The 20,291-nt window shown below is 41.1% G+C and overlaps 1 protein-coding gene and 1 non-coding gene across 4 annotated transcripts in view; both read left to right on the top strand.

Annotated features, from left to right (window-relative positions):
* Positions 1–12,485: 12,485 nt before the first annotated feature.
* The window catches only part of SLC41A2 (solute carrier family 41 member 2), a 130,799-nt gene continuing 122,993 nt past the window's right edge, over positions 12,486–20,291 (top strand). The window contains exon 1 of one of the 3 annotated variants that reach the window (XM_068561228.1): positions 12,486–12,593. The gene's annotated coding sequence lies outside the window, so the exon portion shown is untranslated. The other 2 variants (XM_068561229.1, XM_068561230.1) reach the window with 2 other exon arrangements.
* LOC137775972 (small nucleolar RNA SNORA70) lies at positions 18,296–18,433 on the top strand. Its single transcript, XR_011076099.1, has one exon. It is a non-coding gene; the product is annotated as a small nucleolar RNA SNORA70 (small nucleolar RNA).

Below are 20,291 nucleotides of genomic sequence, written 5' to 3'. Positions count from 1 at the left end.
TGGAAGGGAAAACCCATTTATAAGAGGAATAAGATAAAGTAAAATACCTCGTCATAAGCTTAACAAGAAATCTGCAAAAAAATGTATGAAGAAAACCATAAAACATTCTGGAAATATAAAAAACAGATTTCAGTAAATGGCACAATGTAACATAGATAATCCATGGTCTTGGATAGAAAGACTCCACGTCAAAAACATGTCAATCTCCTAAAGTACACTATGAAATTTTCCCAATCCTAATATAAATACCAAAAGGTATTTTTTTCTCTTTGAGAGATTATGAAGTTCATACAAAAAGACGAACAAACAGTAGCAGCAGGGAGACTCTGAAAAGGAAAAGCTCTAGTGGGAAGGGGGAGCTACCCCTGGTAGATATTAAAAACATAAAGTCTGCATAATAATTAAAAACAGTATTGGTACACAAACAAAAGAGGGGACAAAAAAAGAAAACTCAGAAGGAGATCCCAGAGCACTGGGAAATTTGGTGTAGATAACGAGAGCATCTCAGATCAGTAAGGAGAAGATGGCTTTTTAATAAGTGGCATTGGAACAAAAGAACAGCCATTTGGAAAAAAAAGGGAAATTTGCATCCATTCCACACACTATGCATCCAAATAAATTCAAAATGTGTTAGAGATTCAAATTTTAAAAATGGAACCTTAAAAGTACTGAGAAAGAGAGAGAGAGAGAGAGAGAGAGAGAGGGAGGGAGGGAGGGAAAAAACACTTTCTTTATAACTGGAATCGATGGGGAAATTTTTCTTAACTATCATTCAAAATATAGAAGCAGTAAGAGAAAAGATCCATGATTTGACTATATAAAAATTCAAAAATAAATTTTATATAACAAAAATCAGCATAAGCAATGTAAAAAGGCAAATGACAAACTTGAAAACAAGATTTCCAACTTATCTCACTGGAAAGTCTCAATACTCATAACATTAAAAGCTTCTAAAAACTGAGAAGAAAAAGACCAATAACTCCACGGAAAAACGGGTTGGAGAAATGAACCAACAATTCACAGAAATAGAAATATAAATAATGCTCAAACATATTAAAAAAAAAGATGCTCAAAGTCATATTAAAGAAACAAACACACAAAAGAAAATGACACTGGAGAACCATTTCTCATCTATCAGAAAGGCAAGAATAAAAAATTACAACATACCTACTGGCAAAGTTGTGGGGATCCAGACATTGTCATACACTAATGTTGGGAAAGCAAAATGGTAGAGTTGCTATGGAAAGGAATAGGCATTATCTAGTAAAATTACACATATGCATTTACCTTTATACTCAGAAATTCCTATCAATACTCTGGGAGAAAATTCAAGATAACATACACACTGTGGCACTATTTGCAATAGTAAAAATTAAAATAACCCAGATGTCTATCATTGGGGATCTAGTTGAATAAACACAAAATGGAATACTATGCAATGTAAAATATGAGAAAAATATGTATATCCTGCTATAGAGTGATTTTCTGGGTATATTGATAAGTGAATAAAGCAGATTCCAGGAGTGTTTATAATATGCAGCCTTTTGTGTAATAAAATGAGGAAAATACCTATATATGTTTATATACATGCACACACACATACATATGCACATATACTTATGTCTTCAAAAAAGAAGCAATGGAGGATAAGCCAAAAAAGAATGAAATAGTTACCTAGAGGGGAAAGGAAGAAACAGGGAAGGTATTAGACTTCTCCGAATGCACTGTTTTATAGTTTTGTCTTTGGAATCATGTAAATACTTTATACTTTAAAAAAAATTAAATACAAAAGGAAAGAAAATCCCCACCCAAAACTGAAAACAGACTGAAATAACTGAATTTAACTATATATCAAGTTTGTTGCCTAACAACACAGAAACGAATTATTTTAGGCGACTTTAAACCTCAATATTTGGACGGTACATCCTTAGTAAGATGTATCTTAAGGACAATGACAATAGCCACACACCCTCAGAGAAATCTTAAATTGTATTCAATCATCTTAATTTTTCGTACTACTATTGGTATGGTTATTTTGAACTGCTATGTAAATATTTTAGATAGAGCAAATAAGTAATTATATTAGCACCATTTGCAGCTTAGATTTTTTGTTCAAGAGAAAAGAAACAAAAGGAAAACCCTCCTGTAATCTTAAATTTGAATTGACAATATCTGTATAAATTCATGGTTTCCTTTTCTCTTTCTGAAAAACTACTTATTCCCTAGCTTGGTCCACTGGAATGTCTAGAAACAATAACAACCCACCATACAGGTATCCCTGAGCCCAGATGGTGCCTGTTAAATACCTTTCCCCACTAAAAGGAATAGAGCTTCTTAGACAAATGGCTGATTTCAAGTCTGGGTCAGGAAATATAAACCTGGGACACCTGTGGAGTCAGAAAACAAGGAAGCTCTCAAAGACTATTGGGGTCATGTCAAAAGGAATCTGGAACTAACTCCAGAAATTCCCACTAGCCCAAGCTGACAAAATCTGGATCTGCCAACCATTCTGACATCACTAAAAGTGTGACCAACCAGTTTGTGCCCTGCTATCTTAATGCATTAGGAAGTGCACAGTACCACCTAATATGTTTTGTAAAATAATGACAACTTTTCTAAATCAAGTGCCTAGTTCTAACTACCATTTTATAGGAAATATGAGGAATAAAGGGATAAGTGAAATTACTCAAGGAAGCAATCAGCCTAATCTAGAATATGGGAAATTCTACAGGTTAAATTTCTGTTTTATTCAAAGGGAAAATCATCCAAAAAGAAGATGAACTGTTTTAAATTTTAAGATACTTAAAAGGCATATAAATATAAGAAACTTGTCGGTTGACCTGCATATAGGTTATAGTTATTATCATGGGCAAGCTCTAATCATGAGAGAAGGGAAGCAGCCCCTGATTGCTGATTGGGTGTTACCATAAAACTTTTCCAAGAAATTGGAATTAAGATTGCTATCCAAAAGTTAAAATGTAAAACTAAACAACTTGGGTTGTGGGCCCGCCATTGAATTAGCTCAGACAATTAGGATGACCCTAATTGGTTTAGGCAAATCAGGGCCTACCCCTCCAGCTGGGGGTAGGCGGGTCAATATCACCCAGAAGGCAGAGCTGCTGTTATACGGAGAGGGTGCAAAGGAAATTAGGGAGGCATCCACATGTTTACTGCAGCCAATAATATTTGGGATTTATTATTTTGAGAGTTTTTTCCTAAGAGGTAAATTTTACTCATTTTTTATCTTCAGCAGACTAACCAACTGATTATTTATGTTGGTAACTTTTCAAGTTGCTATTACCTGGCTCTCAGGCCCATAGGAACAATTATCTGCTTAATTTAATTACCCAGTTTTGCAAATCAAAACTATTTTGTCTCTAGAGACATGGATATTTTAATGCTGAAAATTATGGTGTAACTACATTGCAAATAATTTATTTTGGTTAGCCTCATAATTCATCCATTTAATGCTACGGATAAAATCAAACATTTGTATCAAAGAAATGCTTTATTTTCTAGCAACATAAAATGTTCACGCAGGGGGAGGGAGTAGGGAGGCATGGGGAACAGGATTTTATTTCTAGTTTGGAAGAGTAGCCACCTTAAATAAACTGGCTTAAACCTTGATTCTCTGCCTCACCTGCTGGAATTTAGAAAAAAATATTTTAAGGGTTGAATTTTGTATACAGTGCAAGGTGTCGTTTCTTTGTCAAAGTTCCATCCATAGTATGGAACAAATGAGATCTGTGTTAAATTCTGCTAAATATTAATGAACCAGAAGTAACACCCATGAGTTAAATCCTGAGAGAGGACTGGAAGGAAACACTTTTTTTTAAAACATTGGTAAATTGTGTACAGTTTGTACTGTTCCCTTTTTCTCATCCTACACTACCTGTTTCATCTATCTTATGTTAAGAACACTTTGCAAGTTTAGACATTCTGATTATAAACTATGACAGGGCCCCCAAATTGCCATCCAGGACAGAGAGATCTCTATTATTTTCAAATGAATACTTTCATTTTCACAGAAGCTGTCTTCCTTTGAAGCTGCCCAAACAGACCACCTACACACTGGCTAGAAGTTCCTGATTTTTTTTAGCCAAGAATACAGAAGGTATCAAAAGAGGGGTGGCTACAGAGAGCAGACGCAGAACCAGAACGTTTTTATATGGCTTTTACCTCTGCACTGGTTGGATGTTACCACAATAATTCTTTATGTCCCTGTTCCCCCATCTCAATTTTTTGTCACTTTTTTTGGGGATAAAATTTCTGATTTATAAACAAGTTGCAACAGTATTATAACCCCTGTAAACCTTTTACCCAGATTCAAAAATGGATATATTTTGCACCATTTGATTTTTGTTTTGTCATATTTTTTCTTTCTCTCCCCACACCATACAATACAATCCTTTTATTGAATAATTTAAGAGCAGATTGTAGACTTCCTACTCTGTTTAACCTATAAATACTTCAGTGTATAAATCCTAAGGATATTTTCTTACATAACCAGAGTACAATGAACAAATCAGACAGTTTAACATGAATATAGTACCACTATGTAACCCATTGTTTGTGTTCAAACTTTGTCTCAATACTGTCCTTTATAACTTTTTTTGCCAGTCCAGGATCCAACACAAGATCATGCACTGCATTCAGTCCTCTCTATCAAACTGTGACAGTTTCTCAGTCATTTTTTCTTTTATGACTTTGACATTTTTGAAGAGGATAGACCAGAGATTTCATAGAATGTCCCTCAATTTGGGTCTCTCTCTCCTGTTTCTTTGCAATTAGACTCAAATTATATATTTTTCGCAAATAAACCACAGAGGTGACACTAGGTCCTTCTCAGTACATCATATCAGGAGGCACATGATGTAGTTTTGTCTCCTTACTGGTGATGTTAACTTTGATCACTTGGTTAAGGTGTTTGTGAAATTTCTGCACTGTCAAATTACTAGTTATTATTTTCAATTAACAAGTATTTGTGGGGAGATATGTAAACATATTGTCTCATTAAACTTTCACTCCTTAATTTTTATATCTATTGATGATTTTCTATGTATTAGTTGGTATTCTATTGTGAGAAAGAGCTTTCTTTTCTCCTATTTACTTATTTATTCACTTATTTATACCTGTGTGACTCATGGATTTTTATTCTATTTAATGGGCTTTCATCCACTACTATTATAATTTATTTTGATACTAAAATTGTCCCAGCAGGAGCCCTTCCAATTTGCAAATCTCTCCTTTTTATCTATCCCCATCATTCTTTGAGCACTTCCTTAATTTCTGGTACAAGTTATTGCAGATTCATTTTGTACTTTCCATGCCCCAGCCCTGGAATTAACCTTTTCTCCAAGGAGCACTGGTTCCTTTTAATGTTGAGAATGATATTTAGAAAGTAAGATCTGAATGTGTTAGTTAGCTAGGTGTGTTAATTGTTACTGATGTGTCCTAGCTTTTAGGTCTTCCTATTGTAGAGGGCAAGGAAACACACACATACACTCGCTTATCCACAATATATCTATATTTACTTCTATGTTTATCTATATTTAAAAGCTTCAAGAATGAGAAGCTTGCAGCAATGTGCTGGAACCAGCATGAACCAGCTCACGAGGGCTGATTACTAGCTATTTGTAATTTTGTGAGCTGGTTGTTGGCTGAAATTATCTATGGGAGCATTTATACCATTGCAATTGGCAAATGCTGCAAATCAAGTTTGTTTTTTTTTAACCCGCCCCCCCCCCCCCCCGCCAAGAGAACCAGTTTAGCAGAGTACCACTGGAAATCTGACTTTCATTATTCTCAATATATTTATTCAAAATGCGTTACGTGGCAAAAGCGAATTAAGGTTGCTAATCAGCTGACTTTAAAATAGGGAGATAATCCTGGATTGTCTGGGTAGGCCCAATGTACTCACAAGGGTCCTTAAAAGTGGAAGAAGGAGGCAGAAAAGAGTCAAAGAGATGTGAGGATGGAAGGAGGGTCAGAGACACTGTGTACACTGCTGCCTTTGAAGACAGAGGAAGGGGGCCACAAGCCAAGGAATGAGGTCTGCCTCTAGAAGCTGGAAAAGGATTCTCCCCTAGACGAGAGCCCCCAGAAGAAATGCAGCCCTGCTGACACCTTACTTTTGGTTCAGCGAGATTCATTTTGGACTTCTAACTTACAGAACTGTAAGATAACAAATGTTTTGTTTTAAGGCACTAAGTTTGTGGTAATTTGTCACAGCAGCAATGGAAAACAAATATGCATAGTATGTATATTTTTTCTGTCAAGGCTCTCTCTCCTTTCAGCATAGTGTCAGTGAGAATCATCCATTTTGTTAAGTATATCCACAATTTGTTTCATTTCATTGTGGAGTAATTCTATTATTAAATTAGTTTTTCCATTCTCCTATGATGAACTTTTGATTATTTCTAGTCTTAGACAACTATGACAAAACTGCTATGAACAGTTTTTTAAAAAAATTATTTTATTGAAGTATAGTTGATTTACAATGCTGTGTTCATTTCTGCTGTACAGCAAAGTGATTCAGTTATACATATATATATTCTTTTTCATATTCTTTTCCATTATGGTTTATCACAGGATATTGAATATAGTTCCCTGTGCTATACAGTAGGATCTTGTTGTTTATCCATTCTATATAATAGTTTGCATCTGCTAACCCCAAACTCCCACTCCATCCCTCCCTTACCCCACCTCCCCCTTGGCAACCACAAGTCTGTTCTCTAGATCTGTGAGTCTGTTTCTATGAATGGTTTTATACAGTCTTTTTAGGGGGGCAGGGGATATATGAGCATCCATTTAAGGGAATGGTCACAAATATTGGGTTTGGACTTCCCTGGTGGCACAGTGGTTAAGTATCCGCCTGCCGATGCAGTAGACACAGTTTGAGCCCTGGTCTGGGAAGATCCGACATGCCACGGAGCAACTAAGCCTGTGCACCACAACTACTGAGCCTGCGTTCTAGAACCCACAAGCCACAACTACTGAGCCTGCATTCCACAACTACTGAAGCCTGTGCACCTAGAGCCCATGCTCCGCAACAAGAGAAGCCACCACAATGAGAAGCCCACATACCACAATGAAGAGTAGCCTCCGCTCGCCGCAACTAGAGAAAGCCCGCGCGCAGCAACGAAGACCCAACACAGCCATAAATAAATAAATAAATAAATTAATTAATTAAAATAAAAACAAAAACAAATATTGGGTTTGCCAGGTCCTTTAACCAAACAGTATCAGCAAGGCCACATCCTCATCCCCAGAAGAGTAGTCAATACCCAGATGTCCCTGAAAAATATCTCCGCCATCAGCATCCAGTGTTACAGAAAACGTGTCTCCCAACAAAATCCGAAAAGTCAGATTCAAGAAGCCAGAACAATGCCATATATAATTACATTTTAAAATCTATTAAGGGACTTCCCTGGTGGCGCAGTTGTTAAGAATCCGCCTGCCAGTGCAGGGTACATGGGTTCGAGCCCTGGTCCGGGAAGATCCCACATGCCGCGGAGCAACTAAGCCCATACGCCACAACTACTGAGCCTGCACACTAGAGCCCGCAAGCCACAACTACTGAGCCTGCGTGCCACAACTACTGAAGACCACGCACCTAGAGCCCGTGCTCTGCAACAAGAGAAGCCACTGCAATGAGAAGCCCGCGCACCACAACGAAGAGTAGCCCCCACTCGCCGCAACTAGAGAAAGCCTGTGCGCAGCAATGAAGACCCAACACAGCCAAAAATAAATAAGTCTATTTTAAAAATTAAAAAAAATAAAATCTATTAATAATTCTGCTGGGAGTGGAACTGGAACAGAAAATCAAAATGCTGCTAGCAGCACCACTAAAAGTAAAGGAAGGTCAATTAAAATGTATTTATTTATTCACTTCAGGGTGAAAATTATTGAGTATGTGTTCAAGGCTAGCAACAGTGTGCTAGTCTGAGATTTAAAGGCCCTGCTGACAACCAAGTAGAATGATGGACAGATAAGTAAACATTTCCAACATGGTATTTTAATTAAGTACCATGATCATGCCCTTCACTGGCCGTCATGGAAACAAAGAGGGAAGACCCTGAGTTCAGCTGGTGGGTGCAGACCCGGGAAGGCTTATGGGAGAATGGAGTGTCCTAGTTAATGAGAACACCAAGCCCCGAAGCTGGGAGGCAGGAACCCATGGGCATGGCTGAGGAACGACAGGGCCCTGATGAGTATTCAAGGACAGCCGACCTCTGCTTTCTCAGAGATACGTTCTAAAGACACCAGGGATAGGGAACCCTTGAAACATTACCATGAGTTCGTGGAGGAAAACTCTCAATAGGGACCAATCAACAAGGTGTTCTAAAAGAGATACAAACGTCACACTGAAATTCTTCAATTCCTTAAAATCCCTGTCCCCCCTCTTTTTCGCATAAGTAGTTCCGTCTGCCTGGGATACTCTCCTTCCTTTCCTATCCTACCTCCTAAAATGGCTTTTAGTTTAACTAGTGATCCTTTAGGTTCCAGCTCACTATCACTTCTTCTTGTAAGTCTTCCCTGACCCCTGCCTGTCTTCCCTCCCCCCAAACTTTGGAAGGTGCTGCTGCTTTGTACAACGGCAGCCACTCAGACTCTCCCTCACAGCTCCAGATATTGTTGTAATTGTTTATCGAGTTGTCTGTCTTCCCTGACACACAATGCAGTGGTAAACTCAGGAGTCTTATTATCCCCATTTTACAGCTGTGGAATCTGAGGCACACTGTAATGGCTCAGTTACTCACCCATAAAGTAGGAATAACGGCAGTACTTAATGTAGAGAGTTGTCACGAAGACTGGTTGAGTTCACCCCGACAAGGCGATTAGAACAGCGAGACCTCACCAGGTGACCTCATTCCTGTCTCCTGACTTTCTTCTCACAGTCTCATTCAGTCCTCCACCGGGGATCCCGTTGAACCCTAAACCGCTTCTCTGCTCAGAGCCCTTCAGTGGCTCCTGTCTCACCCAGAGTGAAGGCCAAAGACCTCACCATGGCCTACAAGCCTCGTGACCTGCCTCCAGCCACTGCTCTGCCTGCACCTGTGACCACTCTCCCCTTGATCACATCACTCCAGCCACACAGGACTCTGCTGTCTCTTGAACACAACAAACACACTTCTGTCTCGGGACTTTGTGCTTACTGTACTTCCCAGATAGCAGAGCTCTTTCCTCACTCCTTTCTGTTCAGACCTGCAAGACCTCCCTGGATCACCCTATAGAAAGAAAGTCTCCCTTTCTGTCTACACATCCCCACAACCTGCCCCCAAACTCTCCAACTCCTTACCATGTTTTCTTTGTCTTCATAGTAGTTACCACCATATGGGATATACATTTGTCTATCTATCAATATACATATACAAGCATATGTCTGTTTGTTTGTTGTCTTTCTCCACTTGAATGTGAACTCTGTAAGGCAGGCATTTGTTCATTTTGGTCACTGCTCTATTCCCAGAGCACAGAACAGAGAGAGCATGGCATTAGGTAAGTGCTCAGTAAATATTTGTAAATGAATGAATGACTACTATTATTATTATTTGGCACATAGTAGGTCTACCATAACTACTTGTTGATTGAATGAACAAATGAATGTCCTAGAGATTCCTGGGAGGAGTGTTGATATTGTAGGATGCGGGGGAGGGGGAAGAAATGGGACATATGTCTGCAAACATGGGCTGCATGGGCTGCATGCCCTCTGAATCATGCTTTCCTCTAATCCTCTTTTCTTTATGAGTGTTTTATATGGTTTGTGGGACCGCTTTTAAACAGTCCACAGGGTGGTTCTTGAAACTCAGTGATCATCAAAACTACCCGCAGAGATTCTTATTTAATTGGGAATTTAAGTAATTTTGAGCAAGGATTTAACTCTTAGTTTCCTCATCTGAAAAACGGCATTATAACACCACCCTCATAGGGGGTGAGGATTAAATAAAATAACCTCTGTGAAGCGTCTCACAAGTAGTAAATTTAGATTCCCTTTCCTTCTGTTCATCTTCTCTAAACCTTAGAGGTTAAATTCTTACAAACAAGTCATATTCCCTGTTCTCTTAAAATTTAGCTTTGAGTTTATCTTCAGTCCAGATCTCTACTTTGAGTTCCAGATTTATTTTCCAAATATATACTCAGCATCTTCACTTGGATAGCTCATAGAGACTGCAAACCCAGCATATCCAAAGCAACTCAAAATGGTCCCCTTTAGTTTTCCTCCTCCAGGTTCTCCCTCTCAGGGAGTAGGATAAGCTCAAGCCAGAAACCTGGGAGTCATTTTTGGACACTTTTCTCTCCTTCACCTTCCACACACAGTCAAAGATCAAGCTTTTGCAGTTCTAACCCTGATCTATTTCTTTGATCCACTACCTCCTAATCCCCATTGCCCACAAACTGGTCTTCACGCCTCCTCCGTTGTTCCCTTCCTATTCCTGCTCCACACTACGACCAGAAATGTCTTTCATAAATACAAATCTGATCACGTCCAAATGGACCCTCTCCAACTCTTCAGTGGCTTCCTTTTGTCTTTAGGAATAAATCCAAAGTCCTCAGCGTGGCCCTCAAGGCTCCTGCCGGCCTCTCCTGCAGAACGAGCCACCTCACTCCAGCCACAGTGGCCCTGTCCCAAGGCCTCCACAGGTGAAACCCTTTCCTACCAAAGGGCCTTCAAATCCGCAGTTTCTGTAGCTTCAAGGGCACACTCCCCACCCTACCCCCTTCCCTTTGTTGCTGGGCCTCCTCTTTATTCTTCAAGGCTCAGATTAAATGTCATTTCCTCAAAGAGGTCTTTCTTATCTGCTAGAACAGACAGGTTCCTTTGTTACACACTTTCATAACTCCCAGCCTTTTCTCTAGCAATCATCACAACAGTGATTACTACATATCCTCAATTCTAAGTCACTTGCTTCACATTTAGGGTTGCCAGCTGTCAGGTAGAAGCTGCACTAGTAATGTGATGTTGCCTGCACACATCGGGACCTAACTTTTCAGAAGAGGGTAGGTCTTCGCCAGCTTCCACCCTGAGCTATTTTCAGGGTTGAAACTTAATTTAAATTTGGATTCCAACCTGAAGCTTAAAATAACTAAAAAAATATACTCTATGTTGTGGCATACAGAATGAAGGGCGCTGTATAAGCAGAAGGTTGCTACATACATGACGACTAATGAAATTCAGGGCAATGGAAGCCATCAGCTCTCTGAGAAGAAATGTTGGTAGAATTTTCAAAGCCGGTAGAGGGTGGCCTCTCCTATGTATGCTTTGCGCAGAAATCTTGAAAGACTGCAGGACCCAGAGGAGCAACACATCTTTTTGGAACTTTTACTTCTGGCAGACTTTCAACAGCAGCTAATTACCTCTGAGTGATATGCAATTCAAAGCATTAAGAACAGAAACCACTTGAAAAGGCAGTCAAAACACTGTTTTTCCATATTCCTTGCAATTATACTTTCTTTCCTAATGATGTTCAGGGGTGAAGAACACTTGCATGGGCCATTATAAAAAGCATTACCCCAGATGGCCAAGACTGATACGGAAGCACCCTGAAGGTGAAGGTCAAAATTCTGATGGAAAAGCAGAAGAAAAAAACGGGATAAATGTACTCTCTGATATCCTTTAGCACCTGAAAATCTGCTACTAAATCATTGGAGTGACTTAGAGTTGGTGGAAGCTTTGATTTGAGGAAGTGTCATTTGCTCTGTAATTTTTTAAATGACAACCTCTCTTTTAGAAGAAGAGCCTGAGGACGGAAACCTTTGTTTGGGTCACTGGAATACCTCCGCTGCTTGCCCATTACCTGCAAAAGATGCTCAAAAGATAGTTGTTAAATAAAATACATGAGTTCTCGGCTTTACGTTGCAAACTGTGGCTCACTTTTACATAGACTACAAAACAAACACGGGCAAGCTTGAAAAGTGTGGCATTCCAGACACCTCCACAGGGCCCATGCACTTTGCCTGTACACCTCTCTCCCACTGCTGGGAGCTGCCCTAAATCTCATTCTCTTGGGGGTCGCTCCCCTTCTCTCCTACCTCGGATCAAGCATGGCCCATTCTGCACTGCTCTTAAGAAAGGCTTACACAGTTTTAACCCCAGTCTTCGAGAAGGAAATACGAAGACAGCCAGCAGGAGGTCCCTGGTCTGAGAACAGAAATCATGAGTCATAGATTTGGGGGTTCGGACCGAGGAGCAGCCAGCGTTGTGGATGTGCGTGGGTCGGTGGGGATGGAGTGGGCTGACGAACAAGGAAGGCCACAGCCCTTCTCTGCTGAGTAGCTCCCTTGAAATATTCCCCTTTTGCTCTGCTCTATCGGGTTCTCGGCCCGCGTTCGTCAGGTTGCGGCCAAAGGTCCGGGAGAAGGCGGCGCTGGCGCTCCAGGTCGCCACCCCAGCGGCCACATCACCAGACTCTCGCTTCCCCCGGGGCGGCGGCGCAGCTGCGCCTGCGCCGGGCGGCCGCGCGGGGGCGGGGCGGGCGGCTGGAAGCCCGCGGGCGGAGGAGGGCGCCGGCTGCGGGGCTGTCAGCGCGGGGCTGCGACGGCGCGAGGAGGCGCGCGAGAGGAAGGAGCTACGGCCGCCGCCGCGGGGGGACTAGGTGAATGCCCCTTCCGTCCCCTGCCACGGTGCCTCGGTCGCGTCTGAGGAGGCGGGGTCCCCTCTCCTCGCACCGCTTTCCGGGGCAGGTGATAATGGAGGGAAAGTCTCGGCTTTGGCCGCGGCGCGGGGTTCGGGCGCATCCCAGGTACTGGAGGGAGGCTTGAGACCCGGCGGCCGGAGCGTAGGGAGGCCGGGGCAGGGGGAGCGGCCGAGGGGCGGGGCCCGCCCGAGCTGCCGTGTCCCCTCCGGGCCCGCAGGCAGCGCCCGAGCCCGGCCCGCCGCGGCAGCCCCACCTCGGGCGGGAGGGCTGGCCGGCCCTGGGCGCCCGCAACGGAGCTGGGCAGCCGCGGTGGGTCGTCCCCGGCCCTGACAGTGGACCGGACAGCGGGTGGTGGCTGAGTGATGGGTGGAAGGTGAGCACGGATGGAGACCCTGCGAGTGAGGCTGGGGCACACCCCAGATCCAAGACTTCAGGGCTCACAATTGCTCCGTGTCACCGTGTTCTTTCATTCGTTTCTTTATATATGTGAAATATATCTCAACTAAAAAAAAACCCAAACGTTGATTCATAGAAAGAGATTACGTATATGTATGTAATACATTTGTAGGTATATCACATGTATATGTAATTTCTTTCTGTAAATGGAACAATTTTTTTTAAAAATTGAGATATAGTTCACATACCATAAAGTTCATCCTTTTAAAGCGCGGCCTTTAGTATTTTCACCGAGTTTTGCAACTATCGCCACCATGCAGAACATTTTCATCACCCCAGAATGAAACCCTATATCCATTAAAAGTCACTCCTCATTCCCGCCTTGTCCCACTCCCTGGCAACCACTAATCTCCTTTCCGTCTCTATGGATTTGCCTATTCTGTAAGTTTCATACAAGTGGAATCATACATTATGTGGCTTTTAGTGTCTGGCTTCCTTCACACAGCATAATGTTTTCAAGGTTTATCCATGTGTAGCATGTATCAGTACTTATTTTTTATGGCTGGATAGTATTCCATTGTATTGGTGTACCACAATATCACATTTTGTTTATCCATTTTCAGTTGATGGACATTAAGGATGTCTCTACTTTTTGGCCATTGTGAATAATGCTGCTATGAACATTTGTGTACAAGTTTTTATGTGGGCATATGATTTCCATTCTTTTGGGTCTGTATATTTAACTTTTTCAGGAACTGTCAGACTTTTCCAAAGTAGCTGCACCATTTTACATTCTCATCAAACAGTGTATGAGGGTTCCAGTTTCTTCACATTCTCACCAACACTTGTTATTGACTATTTGCTAGTTTTTATTACAGGCATTCTGGTGGGTATGAAGTAGTGTTGATTTGCATTTCTTTATGACTAATTATGTTGAGCATCTTTTCATGTGCTTATTGGCCACTTGTGTATCTGCTTTGGAGAAATGTCTATTCAGATCTTTTGCCCATATTTTAATTGGGTTGTCTTTTTATTGTTGAATTATATTTAAAAAATTCTAGGTTTGGGGGACAAGCACTGACCGAAAAACCCAACCAACCTGATACCAAGCAACATAGTGCTTCTACTTGGGGGAAGTGAATAAGTGCCATTTAAGTCTGTCAGAATATGCTAACTGTCATTTCTTGGGCACCTTACTGCCCCTTTACCCTTTCTGGTATTTTGAGAAAAGCCACAAAAATTGTGTTCATGACCAAAGTCAAGAGAGAACACACACAGTTAGCATTTTCATATATTCTATGCTTGGTTTGGAAAGTCCCAGTTATCACTTTAATTACAAATAATTTATTTTCGTGGCTAGCTAAGCAAACTAATAAAAAATAGCAAACACCAATTACTCAATTAAAATTTCATATACTTCTCAGGCAAAGTAGAAGATCTTATTATCCTGAGTTTGTGTAGTCTTTATTACAGCTATATTCATATTTGGGTGGCAAATAAGTATCTTTTATGGCGCTGAAGTTAAGAGCCACTTGCAGCTGAATGAATGCTACTTTGCCTATTTTGTGCTTAATTTCTGAGCGCACACAAATTCAGTATCAGCCTCAGGTCTTTCATACAAAAACCACTGAAAAAGACATGATGTTTGCCTCCCAGGAATTCAAGCTCATTTTTCTTTTACTCTAATATGACTGTTATAAAGTACACTACCAAATTTCAGAAACGTTATGGAAAATAAAATTAGAGATTTTCGAGTGGAATTAATGGATAAACAACTGATTCAAAGTGGGTGGAGTCGTCCAGTCCTGCTCTTCAACTACTGAACTTTAAACAATGGAAATGCTATTTAACCCCTTTATGCCTCATTGACCTCATTAGTAGAATGAGGTAATAATTGCAATATATAACCTGAGTATATGTTTTTGTTTTATCTAATAGAATGACTGTCAAACATACTGAAATTATAACCTATCCAACCTAATATTAATTGTGACTGACTTACCCAATGGATGACTAAATATCCTGTAGCTACAAATGCTTTCCCAAGTTGGCTTTCTCTGCCCCCTGGGGTTTTTAGTGTCACTTAAGGACTGAAAGTTGGGGAAAATGTGGGAACAACTTTGGGGATGTGATCCCTGAGAAATGCTGATCAGAGCGGACCTGCCTCCTTTATGGGAGATTTTTAAGCACCCCTCATCTTTTCTCTGAAATTACTGTAGTTAGATTTCTATAGCTTAAAAATGTCTGTGTGTGTGTGTGTGTGTGTATAAAATAAAAAATATATGTATCTCTAGTAGGCTGGCTAGACTGTCAGCCAGTTATTTTATCTTAATGTGAACGAATTTAATCAGATTGCTTTCCTCCAGATCAGCTGCACTGAGGAAGTGGGAGTTTTGACGTGAGGAGGGATAGGAGACGTTAGTGGTATGGGATCATGGAACATTTTGGAGGTTTGGGGAAAACTTGCTCTATTTCTAAAAGTGTGGGTGTTGAAAATGGAGATCTATGGGCAGCATAAAAGGTCTGGAAGATGAGAAAAGAGAAGCAAGAATGAGAAACAATTTGGAGGGGAAGGTTGTAGGATACAAAGATAGGTTCAACTTCTTTAGACATTTTTGCCCAAGAAAAATTCAAAAGAGGAAAAGCGAAAGAACCTTCTTCTCCTTCATTTCATTCCCTTCCTTTTTACTCCACCTTGTTCCTCTGTGCTACTCTTCTCGGACCCAGAACTCAGACTGGGATGACTGTTATTCCTGTTGGAGCTTTTCAGTGTGCTGATTACATCTCTTCTCTCTCCAGATTCTGCAAATTGAGATCAGATTCAAGAAGCCAGATGAGGATTATAGTACTATTAAAATATAATTTAATTTTCATTTCTGGTAAAGCTGGATTGGAGAATTTAGCTTAGACCCACACTTCCTCTGTTCCTTCTTAATTTATCTACCCACATGATTCTGTAGCACCTAAAAAACTGCAGGTCTCCCCTGCAGGCAGGGAAAGTCCTGTCTGAGGGAGATTTCCTCATAGGAGTTGGAAGGGAAAGGAGAACCTTCTCTTCTTGAAGACAGATAAATCCAAGAGCCAGTGAGAGCTCAGGGCTGGGGCCTGTCTGGAATATTGACCTTTGTTCTTATCTCAGCCATTAGATAAGTCACATTGCTCTAGGAGGAACTGATAGAGTAGGGAGAAAGCAAGGTGTCCCTTCAATCCTGTTTTCTCCTACTTAGAGGAGTGAAAGTTCTCTTGTCCTTGCAGAGAGGCAAATAAGCAGCCATCCTCTCATCAGTTAAGTGCTTGTGGGTAATAGCGTTCTGTAGGCTAGCTTAGGAACTTAATCACCATTTATATAATTGGAACTGAGAATATATTTTCCTTGGAACTGGCTAAACCTCTTAACAGGTTTTAAGTGGGTGCTCATTTCATTGTGCGGTTAAATATATAGATTATTCAAGTCCATTTCCTTACTTGCTTTACTCCTCATTGACTGAGTGCCTAATATGTAACAGGCACTGGGCTAGGCTCTCAGGATTCAGCAGAGACCAAGAATGGGTCCTGATGCTCATGGAGTTTACAGCCTAGAAAGACAATTAGCACACATACAATTACAGTAAAGCTTAATGAATGTTAGAAAGCATAGAGTGCTTCAGGAACACAGAGGAGGGGGAACTAATCTAAGAGGGTCAGGGAAGTGATGTTTAAGAGCTCAGGTCACAAAGTAGCATAGGAAGTAGCCAGAAAAAGGCAAGAAGGAGGATGAGCAAGAATGTTTCCGGCAAAAAGAATGTGTGGAAAGGCCAAGAAGTGAGAGAGAGAGAGAGTGTGGTATATACCAAAGTGGTATTTTTCAAGCTGCAGGCACCTAGGCACCTACCAGGAGATTGTAAAATTAATTTAGTGGTTGTGAACTGCATGTTTTTAAAAAGAAATAAAATAGAAAATAAGCGTGTCACACATAGGTACTTTACTAGATCGTGATGTATAAAGTTTGAAAATCCCTACAATAAAGGAAACAGAAAAAGTACAGTATGACCACAGCCAAAGATCTGGGGTAGGTGGGAATGGTGATGCAAGATTTAGTTACCCTTTTTAAAGATTTTGGATTTATCTTAGAGGAAATGAGAAGCCATCGAAAAGGTTTAATCAGAGCCTGATTAGATTAATATTTTCTAAGGATCCCTTTGAATACCTCGTTTTCCTCTACTCAAATATAAACTTCGCATTCCTCGGCCCAGTGTTACGGGTATTCCAAAGTCTGGTTCCAGTCTCTTTCTTCTCAAGAATATTTCTACTTTTGGTACTGGAACTTCTCATTTCATAAAGATTCATGGTTTGCCAAAGTGCCTTTGCACCATGAGGGAAAGATCTATGAGAGCAGGCCTTGCTTCTGTCTTGTTCACATTGAACGTCTGGCATTTAGCATGGTGCCCCATGCCCAGTAGGAACTAGGCAAATCTTTGCTGATAGAGTCTAAATACCCTGACTATTAGAACTGTTACATAGTAGTAGAAATGACCTTGATGTGTCTAGCAATCCTTGCTTTTGGAAAAAGAAAAAAGGTTTTTTGTTGTTGTTGTTTTAATTTTTATTTATTTATTTATTTATTTTTAAATTTTATTTTATTTTTTGGCTGTGTTGGGTCTTCGTTTCTGTGCGAGGGCTTTCTCTAGTTGCGGTGAGCGGGGGCTACTCTTCGTTGCGGGGTGCGGGCTTCTCATTGTGGTGGCTTCTCTTGTTGTGGAGCACAGGCTCTAGGCGCGCAGGCTTCAGTAGTTGTGGCACGTGGGCTCAGTAGTTGTGGCTCGCGGGCTCTAGAGCGCAGGCTCAGTAGCTGTGGTGCACGGGCTTAGTTGCTCCGCGGCATGTGGGATCTTCCCGGACCAGGGCTCGAACCCGTGTCCCCTGCATTGGCAGGTGGATTCCTAACCACTGTGCCACCAGGGAAGCCCGAAAAAGGTTTTATTAGAAATTCCTTTTGCCCAGTTGGATTCATTAGTGATAGAACTCCATTCACTTATTTAACAAAAAGTACTCTTGTTATACTAAAACAGTAGTAGAGATAAGAAAAAGAAAACAGACTTTCTGACTCTGGGGTTTCTGCTTTCAAGAAGTACAGAACATTGCAGGCTGTTCACAGGAGGAGGCAATCGGGCAGCCATTTATATTTTGTTTGAACAGATAGGCATTCTCTGAGCACTCACCAAAAGGCAGTTTTATAAAGATGGCTGGGGACAAAGAGAATACATTGATTAAAATGTATCAATCATCTGCAGCCAATCCAGCCGACTGTGCTCTTTTCCCCATGGGGGCCCGGTGCGCACTGGCTGCAAACAGCAGCCTCCTCGGTAGTGCATGCAGCCTGTTGCCTGTTGTATAGGTTGCCCTAAGGGACCCTGGAGACAGCCCTTTCCAGTGGACATTAATGACTGGCATGCTGTCCCCAATCTAGGCTCCAGACAGGTATGCGCGGTGCCTTTGGAAAGCCCCAGGGCACAGTGGTCAGGGTCTACATTGGCCACGTCATGATGTCCATCTGCACCAGGCTGCACAACAAGGAGCATGTGATTGAGGCCCCCCGGCAGGGCCAAGTTCCAGTTCCCTGGCCACCAGAAGATCCACATCTGCAAGAAGTGGGGATTTACTAAGTTTAATGCGGACAAATTTGAAAACATGGTGGCAGAAAAGCGACTCATCCCGGATGGCTGTGGGGTCGAATACATCCCTCGTCATGGCCCCCTGGACAGATGGCGGGCCCTGCACTCGCGAGAAACTTGGCGCTGTCCCCTCCTTACTCACGCCCACCAATAAATCCTACTTTCTTGTCCAAGAAAAAAAAAAGGTATCAATCATATGAGCTTAATGGAGAGGCAACAGAAAATAGATTTTGATCTTGGAAGTAAAAATAGAACATCCATATACCCAACAGAACTTACAAATAAGAATTTAATGATGTCAGTTTGTTGGCCAGAGAATGACTGTACTGTCACAGTACTGTGACTTCACAGAATTGGATCGTGAAACCCAACTGTGAAGGAAAATTGTTTCAGTGTATGGTTTTGATAAATGGCAAGAGAAGTTATGAAAAATTCATGAAAGGTAGAGAGACTTCAAGTTCTGTTTCAGATTTCTCTTTAATACATTTTTTTGAGATATGGAAACTTTGCTAATTAGTTTCGTAAATTAGATTTTATATATCTTAAACATGCATGCTAGGATCAAATCTTGCTACTATAGGATGGCTTTTTAAATTTATTTATTTATTTATTTATTTATTTTTGGCTGCGTTGGTTCTTGGTTGCTGCACACGGACTTTAGTTGCGGTGAGCGGGGCTACTCTTCGTTGCGGTGTTCGGGCTTCTCATTGCAGTGGCTTCTCTTGTTGCGGAGCACGGGCTCTAGGCACGCGGGCTTCAGTAGTTGTGGCTCACGGGCTCTAGAGCGCAGGCTCAGTAGTTGTGGCGGCCAGACTTAGTTGCTCCGCGGCATGTGGGATCTTCCCGGACCAGGGCTCGAACCCGTGTCCCCTGCATTGGCAGGCGGATTCTTAACGACTGCACCACCAGGGAAGTCCCTATAGGATGACTTTTAAAAAATACGAATTGAATTTTATATTTTTATGTTCTAGAGAGTCCTATTTTAAGCAGTGTATTATAGAACTTAAATGGAAACCATTAACTTGTATAAATTTATCCTAAGAAAATCATTCTAAATATGAGAAAGTCTTATGCACAAAGATGTTCATTTTCATTGCAATATAATTTAGTCAAGAAAATATCCTACTATAAGGAAATGATTCATTAAAATGTGGCAATTCTCTTGAAGAAATTTAACCATTAAAAATGCTTTTTTAGATCAATGGTATCTTATTTTTAAATGAAAAAATAAAAAGTGCTCAATATAAACAAAAGTTCAAATAATATTAAAAAAATGCAGGATTTAAAAAGTGAAAACAGTATTTCAAGTCCTTCCTTACCCTGCTCCCTCAACCTAGGCCAACCCAGTTCTCCAGAAGTCAGTGCTGTGAGCACTTTGGTATCTGTCCTTCCAGACCTTTTTCTAACCCAGTGGTTTTCAAACTGTGCTTCAAGGAGGGGCTTTGGGGGCTTCTCGATTAGGTAAGATGGGGACTGAGTGGGTCTTCAACCGGTACTGCTTTGCTTTTACCTGTTTTCTATATTGGGGTTTTGAGTAGGATTTAATTTAAACAAAGCATTCCCCTGCATTAAAAATAAATGTTCAAAAACAATTGGCCTAATTTAGAAG

Source organism: Eschrichtius robustus, chromosome 13 (assembly GCF_028021215.1).
Source record: "Eschrichtius robustus isolate mEscRob2 chromosome 13, mEscRob2.pri, whole genome shotgun sequence".
Taxonomy (NCBI): Eukaryota; Metazoa; Chordata; class Mammalia; order Artiodactyla; family Eschrichtiidae; genus Eschrichtius; species Eschrichtius robustus.
This window is presented reverse-complemented; position numbering and strand designations above follow the sequence as displayed.